Raw genomic sequence first — 11,862 nt, 5'->3', positions numbered from 1 at the left:
ATCTTCAGATGCATCAGCGGACAACCCTGTCTCCAAGGACAAGGGTGTTTTCTTCTGCGGTGGCTGCAGAGTGCTCATCTATGAAAGGGCCGCAGATTCGACATTCAGGACTGGGTCCTGGTGACCACGGATGCCAGCCTGAGTGGCTGGGGAGCAGTCACACAAGGAAAAAATTTCCAGGGAGTGTGATCAAGTCTGGAGACTTCTCTCCACATAAATATACTGGAGCTAAGGGCAATTTACAAGGCTCTAAGCTTAGCAAGACCTCTGCTTCAAGGTCAGCCGGTATTGATCCAGTGGGACAACATCACGGCAGTCGCCCACGTAAACAGACAGGCCGGCACATGAAGCAGGAGGGAAATGGCAGAAACTGCAAGGATTCTTCGCTGGGCGAAAAATCATGTGATAACACTCTCAGCAGTGTTAATTCCGGGAGTGGAAAACTGGGAAGCAAACTTCCTCAGCAGGCATAACCTCCACCCGGGAGAGTGGGGACTTCAGCGGGAAGTCTTCCACATGATTGTAAACCGTTGGGAAAAACCAAAGGTGGACATGATGGCGTCCCGCCTGAACAAAAATCTAGACAAATATTGCGCCAGGTCAAGGGACCCTCAGGCAATAGCGGTGGACGCTCTGGTAACACTGTGGGTGTACCAGTCAGGGTATGTGTTCCCTCCTATGTATCTCATACCAAAAGTACTGAGAATCATAAGAAGGAGATGAGTAAGAACGATACTCGTGGTTCCGGATGGGTCAAGAAGGACTTGGTACCCGGAACTTCAAGAGATGCTCACGGAAGAACCGTGGCCTCTACCATTTAAGAAAGGACCTGCTCCAGCAGGGGCCTTGTCTGTTCCAAGACTTACTGCGGCTGCGTTTGAAGGCATGGCAGTTGAACGCCGGATCCTGAAAGGGCATTCCAGATGAAGTCATCCCTACCCTGGTCGAAGCCAGGAAGGATGTAACCGCAAAAAATTTTCACCGCATTTGGCGAAAATATGTTGCGTGCTGTGAGGCCAAGAAGGTCCCTACAGAGGAATTCCAACTGGGTCGTTTCCTACATTTCCTGAAAACAGGACTGTCTATGGGCCTAAAATTAGGGTCCATTAAGGTTCAAATTTCGACCCTGTCAAATTTCTTCCAGAAAGAACTGGCTTCAGTGCCTGAAGTTCAGACGTTTGTAAAAGGGGTACTGCATATACAGCCTCCTTTTGTGCCCCCAGTGGCACCTTGGAATCTCAATGTTGTTTTGAGTTTCCTAAAGTCACATTGGTGATCCACTCACCACTGTGGAATTAAAATATTTCACATGGAAGGTGAAGATTCTATTAGCCCTGGCTTCAGCCAGGCGTGTGTCAGAATGGGCGGCTTTATCATATAAAAGCCCTTACTTAATTTTTCATTCTGACAGGGCAGAATTGAGGACTCGTCCTCAATTTCTCCTTAAGGTGTTTTCTGTTTTTCACATGAACCAACCTATTGTGGTACCTGCGGCTACTAGGGACTTGGAGGACTCCAAGTTACTTGACGTTGTCAGGGCCCTGAAAATATATGTTTCCAGGACGACTGGAGTCAGAAAATCTGACTCGCTGTTTAGCCTGTATGCACCCAACAAGATGGGTGTTCCTGCTTCTAAGCAGACGATTGCTCGCTGGATTTGTAGTACAATTCAGTTTGCACATTCTGTGGCAGGCTTGCCACAGCCAAAATCAGTAAAAGCACATTCCACAAGGAAGTGGGCTCATCTTGGGCGGCTGCCCGAGGGGTCTCGGCTTTACAACTTTGCCGAGCTGCTACTTGGTCAGGGGCACACCCTGACTGAGGAGGACCTGGAGTTCTCTCATTCGGTGCTGCAGAGTCATCCGCACTCTCCCGCCCGTTTGGGAGCTTTGGTATAATCCCCATGGTCCTGACGGAGTCCCCAGCATCCACTTAGGACGTCAGAGAAAATAAGAATTTACTTACCGATAATTCTATTTCTCGTAGTCCGTAGTGGATGCTGGGCGCCCATCCCAAGTGCGGATTGTCTGCAATACTTGTACATAGTTATTGTTACAAAAATCGGGTTATTCTTGTTGTGAGCCATCTGTTCAGAGGCTCCTTCGTTGTTATCATACTGTTAACTGGGTTCAGATCACAGGTTGTACGGTGTGATTGGTGTGGCTGGTATGAGTCTTACCCGGGATTCAATATCCTTCCTTATTATGCACGCTCGTCCGGGCACAGTATCCTAACTGAGGCTTGGAGGAGGGTCATAGGGGGAGGAGCCAGTGCACACCACCTGATCCTAAAGCTTTTATTATTGTGCCCTGTCTCCTGCGGAGCCGCTAAACCCCATGGTCCTGACGGAGTCCCCAGCATCCACTACGGACTACGAGAAATAGAATTATCGGTAAGTAAATTCTTATTATCACCGCATCTGGCGAAAATATGTTGCGTGGTGTGAGGCCAGGAAGGCCCCTACAGAGGAATTTCAGCTGGGTCGTTTTCTGCACTTCCTACAGTCAGGAGTGACTATAGGCCTAAAATTGGGTTCCATTAAGGTCCAGATTTCGGCTCTGTCGATTTTCTTCCAGAAAGAACTGGCTTCACTGCCTGAAGTTCAGACTTTTGTAAAGGGAGTGCTTCATATTCAGCCCCCTTTTGTGCCTCCTGTGGCACCTTGGGATCTCAATGTGGTGTTGAGTTTCCTTAAATCACATTGGTTTGAACCACTTAAAACCGTGGATCTGAAATATCTCACGTGGAAAGTGGTCATGTTATTGGCCTTGGCTTCGGCCAGGCGTGTGTCAGAATTGGCGGCTTTGTCATGTAAAAGCCCTTATCTGATTTTCCATATGGATAGGGCAGAATTGAGGACTCGTCCCCAGTTTCTCCCTAAGGTGGTATCAGCTTTTCACTTGAACCAACCTATTGTGGTGCCTGCGGCTACTAGGGACTTGGAGGATTCCAAGTTACTGGACGTAGTCAGGGCCTTGAAAATTTATGTTTCCAGGACGGCTGGAGTCAGGAAAACTGACTCGCTTTTTATCCTGTATGCACCCAACAAAATAGGTGCTCCTGCTTCTAAGCAGACTATTGCTCGCTGGATTTGTAGCACAATTCAGCTGGCGCATTCTGCGGCTGGATTGCCGCATCCTAAATCAGTGAAAGCCCATTCCACGAGGAAGATGGGCTCATCTTGGGCGGCTGCCCGAGGGGTCTCGGCTTTACAACTTTGCCGAGCTGCAACTTGGTCAGGGGCAAACACGTTTGCTAAATTCTACAAATTTGATACCCTGGCTGAGGAGGACCTTGAGTTCTCTCATTCGGTGCTACAGAGTCATCCGCACTCTTCGCCCGTTTGGGAGCTTTGGTATAATCCCCATGGTCCTTACGGAGTCCCCAGCATCCACTAGGACGTCAGAGAAAATAAGAATTTACTCACCGGTAATTCTATTTCTCGTAGTCCGTAGTGGATGCTGGGCGCCCATCCCAAGTGCGGATTGTCTGCAATGCTTGTATATAGTTATTGCCTAACTAAAGGGTTATTGTTGAGCCATCTGTTGAGAGGCTCAGTTGTATTTCATACTGTTAACTGGGTTTAATATCACGAGTTATACGGTGTGATTGGTGTGGCTGGTATGAGTCTTACCCGGGATTCAAAATCCTTCCTTATTGTGTCAGCTCTTCCGGGCACAGTATCCTAACTGAGGCTTGGAGGAGGGTCATAGTGGGAGGAGCCAGTGCACACCAGGTAGTCTAAAAGCTTTCTTTTAGTTGTGCCCAGTCTCCTGCGGAGCCGCTATTCCCCATGGTCCTTTCGGAGTTCCCAGCATCAACTACGGACTACGAGAAATAGATTTACCGGTGAGTAAATTCTTATTTTTTACTAAAATATTATGAAAAAGGGTGTTTTCACTCCGTTTTCACATTATTTTAATGTCACCTGAATGTATTAAAGGGCATTTGGAGCAGTTTTCATGAAAAACTGCTCCAAACCCTTTAATTCACTATTTTTTAGTAAGCCACATCGCATTTCCCATACTTATAATGGGAAATACTATCTGACCAGATTTGCTAAAAAAAAAAATGTGAAAAAATACCGCAGTGTGCCCTGTGATAATCTCGCCAGCTCAGGCTGGCGAGTTCACAGGGCAGCACTGTGATAAGTACCCTTTTGCCCAGCTTTCTCTGCCCCTGGCAAAGAAAGCTGAGCGTGCACCGGGCTCCAGTGATCAGCTCTGTGTGTCCGATAGACACACAAGCTGATCAATGTGTAAAAAAAAAAATATATATATATAAAAAGTAAAAAAAAAACAAAAAACATACTCACCTGTCCATGGAGCCGGTGTCCGCTGCTTCGGTGAGCGCTGCCGGGCCCCCCATGTGCTGCAATGTCAGGTGCAGTAAGTGACACTGCAAAACATCAGCGCACTTTACAGCACCGGGGGTCACAGCGCAGGAGAAGGACCCGGCAGCCTCCTGAAGCAGTGCGGACCGGCTACCTGGACAGGTGAGTATATTATCCTGCTGAGGGGTGTCCGCGGCGCGCAAGGGTAGTCGCGATGGGAGGTGGGTCGACCGGGCAGCGGCAGTAGCGGCGATGTCAGCAGGGGCGGCACATGCGCAGCAGGACAACGGGGTATTTTTTACGGAAAATACCCCGATGATGCCGCGAAGAGGCATCGCAGGGACAGAGCTTGACCGCAAGCTCTGTTCCTGTATGCCAGGCATGTCCAAACTGCGGCCCTCCAGCTGTTGTGAAACTACATATCCCAGCATGCCTTGACACAGTTTTGCTGTCAGAGAATGCTAAAGCTGTGTCAGGGCATGCTGGGATGTGTAGTTTCTCAACAGCTGGAGGGCCGCAGTTTGGACATACCTGCTGTATGCGATAATTGATACATCCCTGCGATGTAATCAATTATCGCAGTGCGAGTTTGGGCAATTTTATCACCTGTCATCCACATCCTGGATGCGGATATTGATAAATAGGCCCCTTAGGCCATTATCATTTTTTTCTGCTGCAGGGTACACTAGGCTCCACAAGGATGGACAATGGGGTGTAGAGTAGGATCTTGATCCGAGGCACCAACAGGCTCAAAGCTTTGACTGTTCCCAGAATGCACAGCGCCGCCTCCTCTATAACCCCGCCTCCCTGGACAGGAGCTCAGTTTTGTAGTTGGTGCTGCAGTAAGCAGGCACTTAACAGAGGGGCTGCTCCAGGCAGCCCTAAGAAGAGCTTTTTTTCTGAAGAAAAAGTGAAGACTTCAAGGGCAGCAGCGGTGGTAAATGTCAGAAGACATTCACTGCTGCAGCTCCAGCTCTCCCCAGCGGCGCTGTACACTCCCGAGCCCTGGTTGCCGGGTAACTACAGCAGAAGGCTCCGGTTTTCTTCACGTCAGGCACACACGACGGGGGCTCTCCGGGATCGTGTGGCCGCTCTTCGGGAGGTGGTGAGTGGGTCCCGCTTGCGGGACATGGTCTTTATCGCGATCCGGCGCGGTCAGTGGGAGGCGGGCCGCGCGCGGTGGACACTGTGGCAGTACAGGCGATCCCACTAGATCACCAGGGCATGGGCGCAGGTCAGGTTTTCTCTCTAAACCAGTTTAATAAGAGCCCACAGTACCCGTTGGTTTTGCCAGCAGGGGGATAAGGCTTAGACCTGAAGCCCCTCCCCCAGCCCCAGGGTGCCATTTCCCGCAAATGTTCCCGCCCTGGAGCTGCATATCTGTCTCTCCCTCACTCCCTGTCAGTGTCTGGGCGCCATTATCCCTCAGCTTCACTGTTCCTGGGACTGCTTGGGCAAATCCTCCTGTGTAAAGCCGCCTGGTTGTCAGTGCTGTGCCTGTACATGACACTTAAGTATTCTACCTGCCTTTTTAGGGGTTCACTACGGCTGGCCGGCGGTCGGGCTCCCGGCGACCAGCATCCCGGCGCCGGGAGCCCGACCGCCGGCTTACCGACAGCTTGGCGAGCGCAAATGAGCCCCTTGCGGGCTCGCTGCGCTCGCCACGCTACGGGCACGGTGGCGCGCTACGGGCACGGTGGCGCGCTACGCGCGCCACACTATTTTATTCTCCCTCTATGGGGGTCGTGGACCCCCACGAGGGAAAATAAGTGTCGGTATGCCGGCTGTCGGGCTCCCGGCGCCGGTATACTGAGCGCCGGGAGCCCGACCGCCGGCAAACAGAAGACCACCCCTTTTTAGACAGTGCTAGTTAAGAAAGAGTGCATTTAGTCAGGGTTTTCTAGTACAATTACCCTGTGATATACATCCAGTTCTTACTGTGTAGTGTTGGGTGGTCTTCAGTATGCCGAATGTCGGGATCCCGGCGCACAGTATATCGGCGCCGGAATCCCGACACCCGGCATACCGACAGCTATTCTCCCTCGTGGGGGTCCACGACCTCCCTAAAGGGAGAATAAAATAGTGTGGCGCGCCACCGTGCCCGCAGCGTGGCGAGCGCAGCGAGCCCGCAAGGGGCTCCTTTGCGCGAGGGGCTCCTTTGCGCGCGCCCCGCTGTCGGTATGCCAGCCGCCGGTATGCTGGTCGCTGGCAGCCCGAGCGCCGGCATACCGTACTACACCCGTAGTGTTATATCTATTGACTGTATAGCTATATTTCTCTAACGTCCTAGTGGATGCTGGGGACTCCGAAAGGACCATGGGGGATAGCGGCTCCGCAGGAGACTGGGCACAAAGTAAAAGCTTTAGGACTAGCTGGTGTGCACTGGCTCCTCCCCCTATGACCCTCCTCCAAGCCTCAGTTAAGATTTTGTGCCCGAACGAGAAGGGTGCAATCTAGGTGGCTCTCCTGAGCTGCTTAGAGTAAAAGTTTAAATAGGTTTTTTATTTTCAGTGAGACCTGCTGGCAACAGGCTCACTGCATCGAGGGACTAAGGGGAGAAGAAGCGAACTCACCTGCGTGCAGAGTGGATTGGGCTTCTTAGGCTACTGGACATTAGCTCCAGAGGGACGATCACAGGCCCAGCCATGGATGGGTCCCGGAGCCGCGCCGCCGGCCCCCTTACAGATGCTGAAGCAAGAAGAGGTCCATAAATCGGCGGCAGAAGACTTTCCTGTCTTCATAAGGTAGCGCACAGCACTGCAGCTGTGCGCCATTGCTCTCAGCACACTTCACACTTCGGTCACTGAGGGTGCAGGGCGCTGGGGGGGGGGCGCCCTGGGAAGCAATGAATTTACCTTATTTGGCAAAAAATACATCACATATAGCTCCTGGGCTACATGGATGTATTTAACCCCTGCCAGTTTTCCAGTAAAAAGCGGGAGAAGAGCCCGCCGTGAAGGGGGCGGGGCCTATCTCCTCAGCACACAGCGCCATTTTTCCCACACAGCTCCGCTGGTAGGAAGGCTCCCAGAATCTCCCCTGCATCCTGCAACTACAGAAACAGGGTAAAAAAGAGAGGGGGGCACTTATTTGGCAAAATAACAGATATAAGCAGCTATAAGGGATAGACACTTATTGTAAGGTTGTCCCTATACATATATAGCGCTCTGGTGTGTGCTGGCAAACTCTCCCTCTGTCTCCTCAAGGGGCTAAGTGGGTCCTGTCCTCTATCAGAGCATTCCCTGTGTGTGTGCTGGGTGTCGGTACGTGTGTGTCGACATGTATGAGGAGGAAAATGATGTGGAGGCGGAGCAATTGCCTATAATGGTGATGTCACCCCCTAGGGAGTCGACACCTGAATGGATGGCCGTAATTAAGGAATTACGTGACAGTGTCGGCACGTTACAGAAAACTGTTGACGACATGAGACAGCCGGCAGCTCAGTTAGTGCCTGTCCAGGCGTCTCAAACACCGTCGGGGGCTATTAAACGCCCGTTACCTCAGTGGGTCGACACGGACCCAGACACAGACACTGACTCCAGTGTCGACGGTGAAGAAACAAACGTATTTTCCAGTAGGGCCACACGTTACATGATCACGGCAATGAAGGAGGTTTTGCACATCTCTGATACTGCAAGTACCACAAAAAGGGGTATTATGTGGGGTGTGAAAAAACTACCCGTAGTTTTTCCTGAATCAGATGAATTGAATGAAGTGTGTGATGAAGCGTGGGTTACCCCCGACAAAAAACTGCTAATTTCTAAAAAATTATTGGCACTATATCCCTTCCCACCAGAGGTTAGGGCTCGTTGGGAAACACGCCCTAGGGTGGATAAGGCGCTCACACGCTTATCAAAACAAGTGGCGTTACCGTCTCCAGAAACGGCCGCCCTTAAGGAGCCAGCAGATAGGAGGCTGGAAAATATCCTTAAAAGTATATACACACATACTGGTGTTATACTGCGACCAGCAATCGCCTCAGCCTGGATGTGCAGTGCTGGGGTGGCTTGGTCGGATTCCCTGACTGAAAATATTGATACCCTGGACATGGACAATATATTATTGACTATAGAGCATTTAAAGGATGCATTCCTATATATGCGAGATGCACATAGAGACATTTGCACTCTGGCATCAAGAGTAAGTGCGATGTCCATTTCTGCCAGAAGAGGATTATGGACGCGACAGTGGTCAGGGGATGCGGATTCCAAACGGCATATGGAAGTATTGCCGTATAAAGGGGAGGAGTTATTTGGGGGCGGTCTATCGGACCTGGTGGCCACGGCAACGGCTGGGAAATCCACCTTTTTACCCCAAGTCACCTCGCAGCAGAAAAAGATACCGTCTTTTCAGGCTCAGTCCTTTCGTCCCCATAAGGGCAAGCGGGCAAAAGGCCACTCATATCTGCCCCGGGGCAGAGGAAGGGGAAAAAGACTGCAACAGACAGCTTCTTCCCACGAACAGAAGCCTTCCCCCGCTTCTGCCAAGTCCTCAGCATGACGCTGGGGCCTTACAAGCGGACTCAGGCACGGTGGTGGCTCGTCTCAAGAATTTCAGCGCGCAGTGGGCTCACTCGCAAGTGGACCCCTGGATCCTGCAGGTAGTATCTCAGGGGTACAAATTGGAATTTGAGACGTCTCCCCCTCGCCGGTTCCTGAAGTCTGCTTTACCAACGTCTACCCCCGACAGGGAGGCGGTATTGTAAGCCATTCACAAGCTGTATTCCCAGCAAGTGATAATCAAGGTACCCCTCCTACAACAGGGAAAGGGGTATTACTCCACGCTGTTTGTGGTACCGAAGCCGGACGGCTCGGTGAGACCCATTTTAAATCTGAAAGCCTTGAACACTTACATAAAAAGGTTCAAGTTCAAGATGGAGTCACTCAGAGCAGTGATAGCGAACCTGGAAGAAGGGGACTACATGGTGTCTCTGGACATCAAGGATGCTTACCTCCATGTCCCAATTTGCCCTTCTCACCAAGGGTACCTCAGGTTTGTGGTACAGAACTGTCACTATCAGTTTCAGACGCTGCCGTTTGGATTGTCCACGGCACCCCGGGTCTTTACCAAGGTAATGGCCGAAATGATGATTCTTCTTCGAAGAAAAGGCGTCTTAATTATCCCTTACTTGGACGATCTCCTGATAAGGGCACGGTCCAGAGAACAGTTAGAGGTCGGAGTAGCACTATCTCAAATAGTACTACGACAGCACGGATGGATTCTAAATATTCCAAAATCGCAGCTGATTCCGACGACACGTCTGCTGTTCCTAGGGATGATTCTGGACACAGTACAGAAAAAGGTGTTTCTCCCGGAAGAGAAAGCCAGGGAGTTATCCGACCTAGTCAGGAAACTCCTAAGACCAGGCCAGGTGTCAGTGCATCAGTGCACAAGGGTCCTGGGAAAGATGGTGGCTTCTTACGACGCGATTCCATTCGGCAGATTCCACGCAAGAACTTTTCAGTTGGATCTGCTAGACAAATGGTCCGGATCGCATCTTCAAATGCATCAGCGGATAACCCTGTCTCCAAGGACAAGGGTGTCTCTCCTGTGGTGGTTACAGAGTGCTCATCTCCTAGAGGGCCGCAGATTCGGCATTCAGGATTGGGTCCTGGTGACCACGGATGCCAACCTGAGAGGCTGGGGAGCAGTCACACAGGGAAAAAATTTCCAGGGCTTGTGGTCAAGCATGGAAACGTCACTTCACATAAATATCCTGGAACTAAGGGCCATTTACAATGCCCTAAGTCAGGCAAGGCCTCTGCTTCAGGGTCAGCCTGTATTGATCCAGTCGGACAACATCACGGCAGTCGCCCACGTAAACAGACAGGGCGGCACAAGAAGCAGGAGGGCAATGACGGAAGTGGCAAGGATTCTTCGCTGGGCGGAAAATCATGTGATAGCACTGTCAGCAGTGTTCATTCCGGGAGTGGACAACTGGGAAGCAGACTTCCTCAGCAGACACGATCTTCACCCGGGGGAGTGGGGACTTCACCCAGAAGTCTTCCACATGATTGTAAACCGTTGGGAAAAACCAAAGGTGGACATGATGGCGTCTCGCCTCAACAAAAAACTGGACAGATATTGCTCCAGGTCAAGGGACCCTCAGGCAATAGCTGTGGACGCTCTGGTAACACCGTGGGTGTACCGGTCAGTGTATGTGTTCCCTCCTCTTCCTCTCATACCAAAAGTACTGAGAATCATAAGAAGGAGAGGAGTAAAGACTATACTCGTGGCTCCGGATTGGCCAAGAAGGACTTGGTACCCGGAAATTCAAGAGATGCTCACGGAAGACCCGTGGCCTCTACCTCTAAGACAGGACCTGCTCCAGCAGGGACCATGTCTGTTCCAAGACTTACCGCGGCTGCGTTTGACGGCATGGCGGTTGAACGCCGGATCCTGAAGGAAAAAGGCATTCCGGATGAAGTCATCCCTACCCTGATCAAAGCCAGGAAGGATGTAACCGTACAACATTATCACCGTATTTGGCGTAAATATGTTGCGTGGTGCGAGGCCAGGAAGGCCCCTACGGAGGAATTTCAACTGGGTCGATTCCTGCATTTCCTGCAAACAGGACTGTCTATGGGCCTCAAATTAGGGTCCATTAAGGTTCAAATTTCGGCCCTGTCGATATTCTTCCAAAAAGAACTAGCTTCTGTTCCTGAAGTTCAGACGTTTGTCAAGGGAGTACTGCATATACAGCCTCCTTTTGTGCCTCCAGTGGCACCTTGGGATCTCAATGTAGTTTTGGGATTCCTAAAATCACATTGGTTTGAACCACTCACCACTGTGGACTTGAAATATCTCACATGGAAAGTGGTAATGCTGTTAGCCCTGGCTTCAGCCAGGCGTGTATCAGAATTGGCGGCTTTATCCTATAAAAGCCCTTACCTAATTTTTCATACGGACAGGGCAGAATTGAGGACTCGTCCTCAATTTCTCCCTAAGGTGGTTTCAGCATTTCACTTAAACCAACCTATTGTGGTGCCTGCGGCTACTGGGGACTTGGAGGATTCCAAGTTGCTGGACGTAGTCAGGGCCCTGAAAATATATGTTTCCAGGACGGCTGGAGTCAGAAAATCTGACTCGCTGTTTATCCTGTATGCACCCAACAAGCTGGGTGCTCCTGCTTCTAAGCAGACGATTGCTCGTTGGATTTGTAGTACAATTCAGCTTGCACATTCTGTGGCAGGCCTGCCACAGCCAAAATCTGTAAAAGCCCATTCCACACGGAAAGTGGGCTCATCTTGGGCGGCTGCCCGAGGGGTCTCGGCTTTACAACTTTGCCGAGCAGCTACTTGGTCAGGGGCAAACACGTTTGCTAAATTCTACAAATTTGATACCCTGGCTGAGGAGGACCTGGAGTTCTCTCATTCGGTGCTGCAGAGTCATCCGCACTCTCCCGCCCGTTTGGGAGCTTTGGTATAATCCCCATGGTCCTTTTGGAGTCCCCAGCATCCACTAGGACGTTAGAGAAAATAAGAATTTACTTACCGATAATTCTATTTCTCATAGTCCGTAGTGGATGC

The sequence above is a fragment of the Pseudophryne corroboree genome, chromosome 5 (genome assembly GCF_028390025.1).
Source record: "Pseudophryne corroboree isolate aPseCor3 chromosome 5, aPseCor3.hap2, whole genome shotgun sequence".
NCBI lineage: Eukaryota > Metazoa > Chordata > Amphibia > Anura > Myobatrachidae > Pseudophryne > Pseudophryne corroboree.
Note: the sequence above shows the minus strand (reverse complement) of the source record.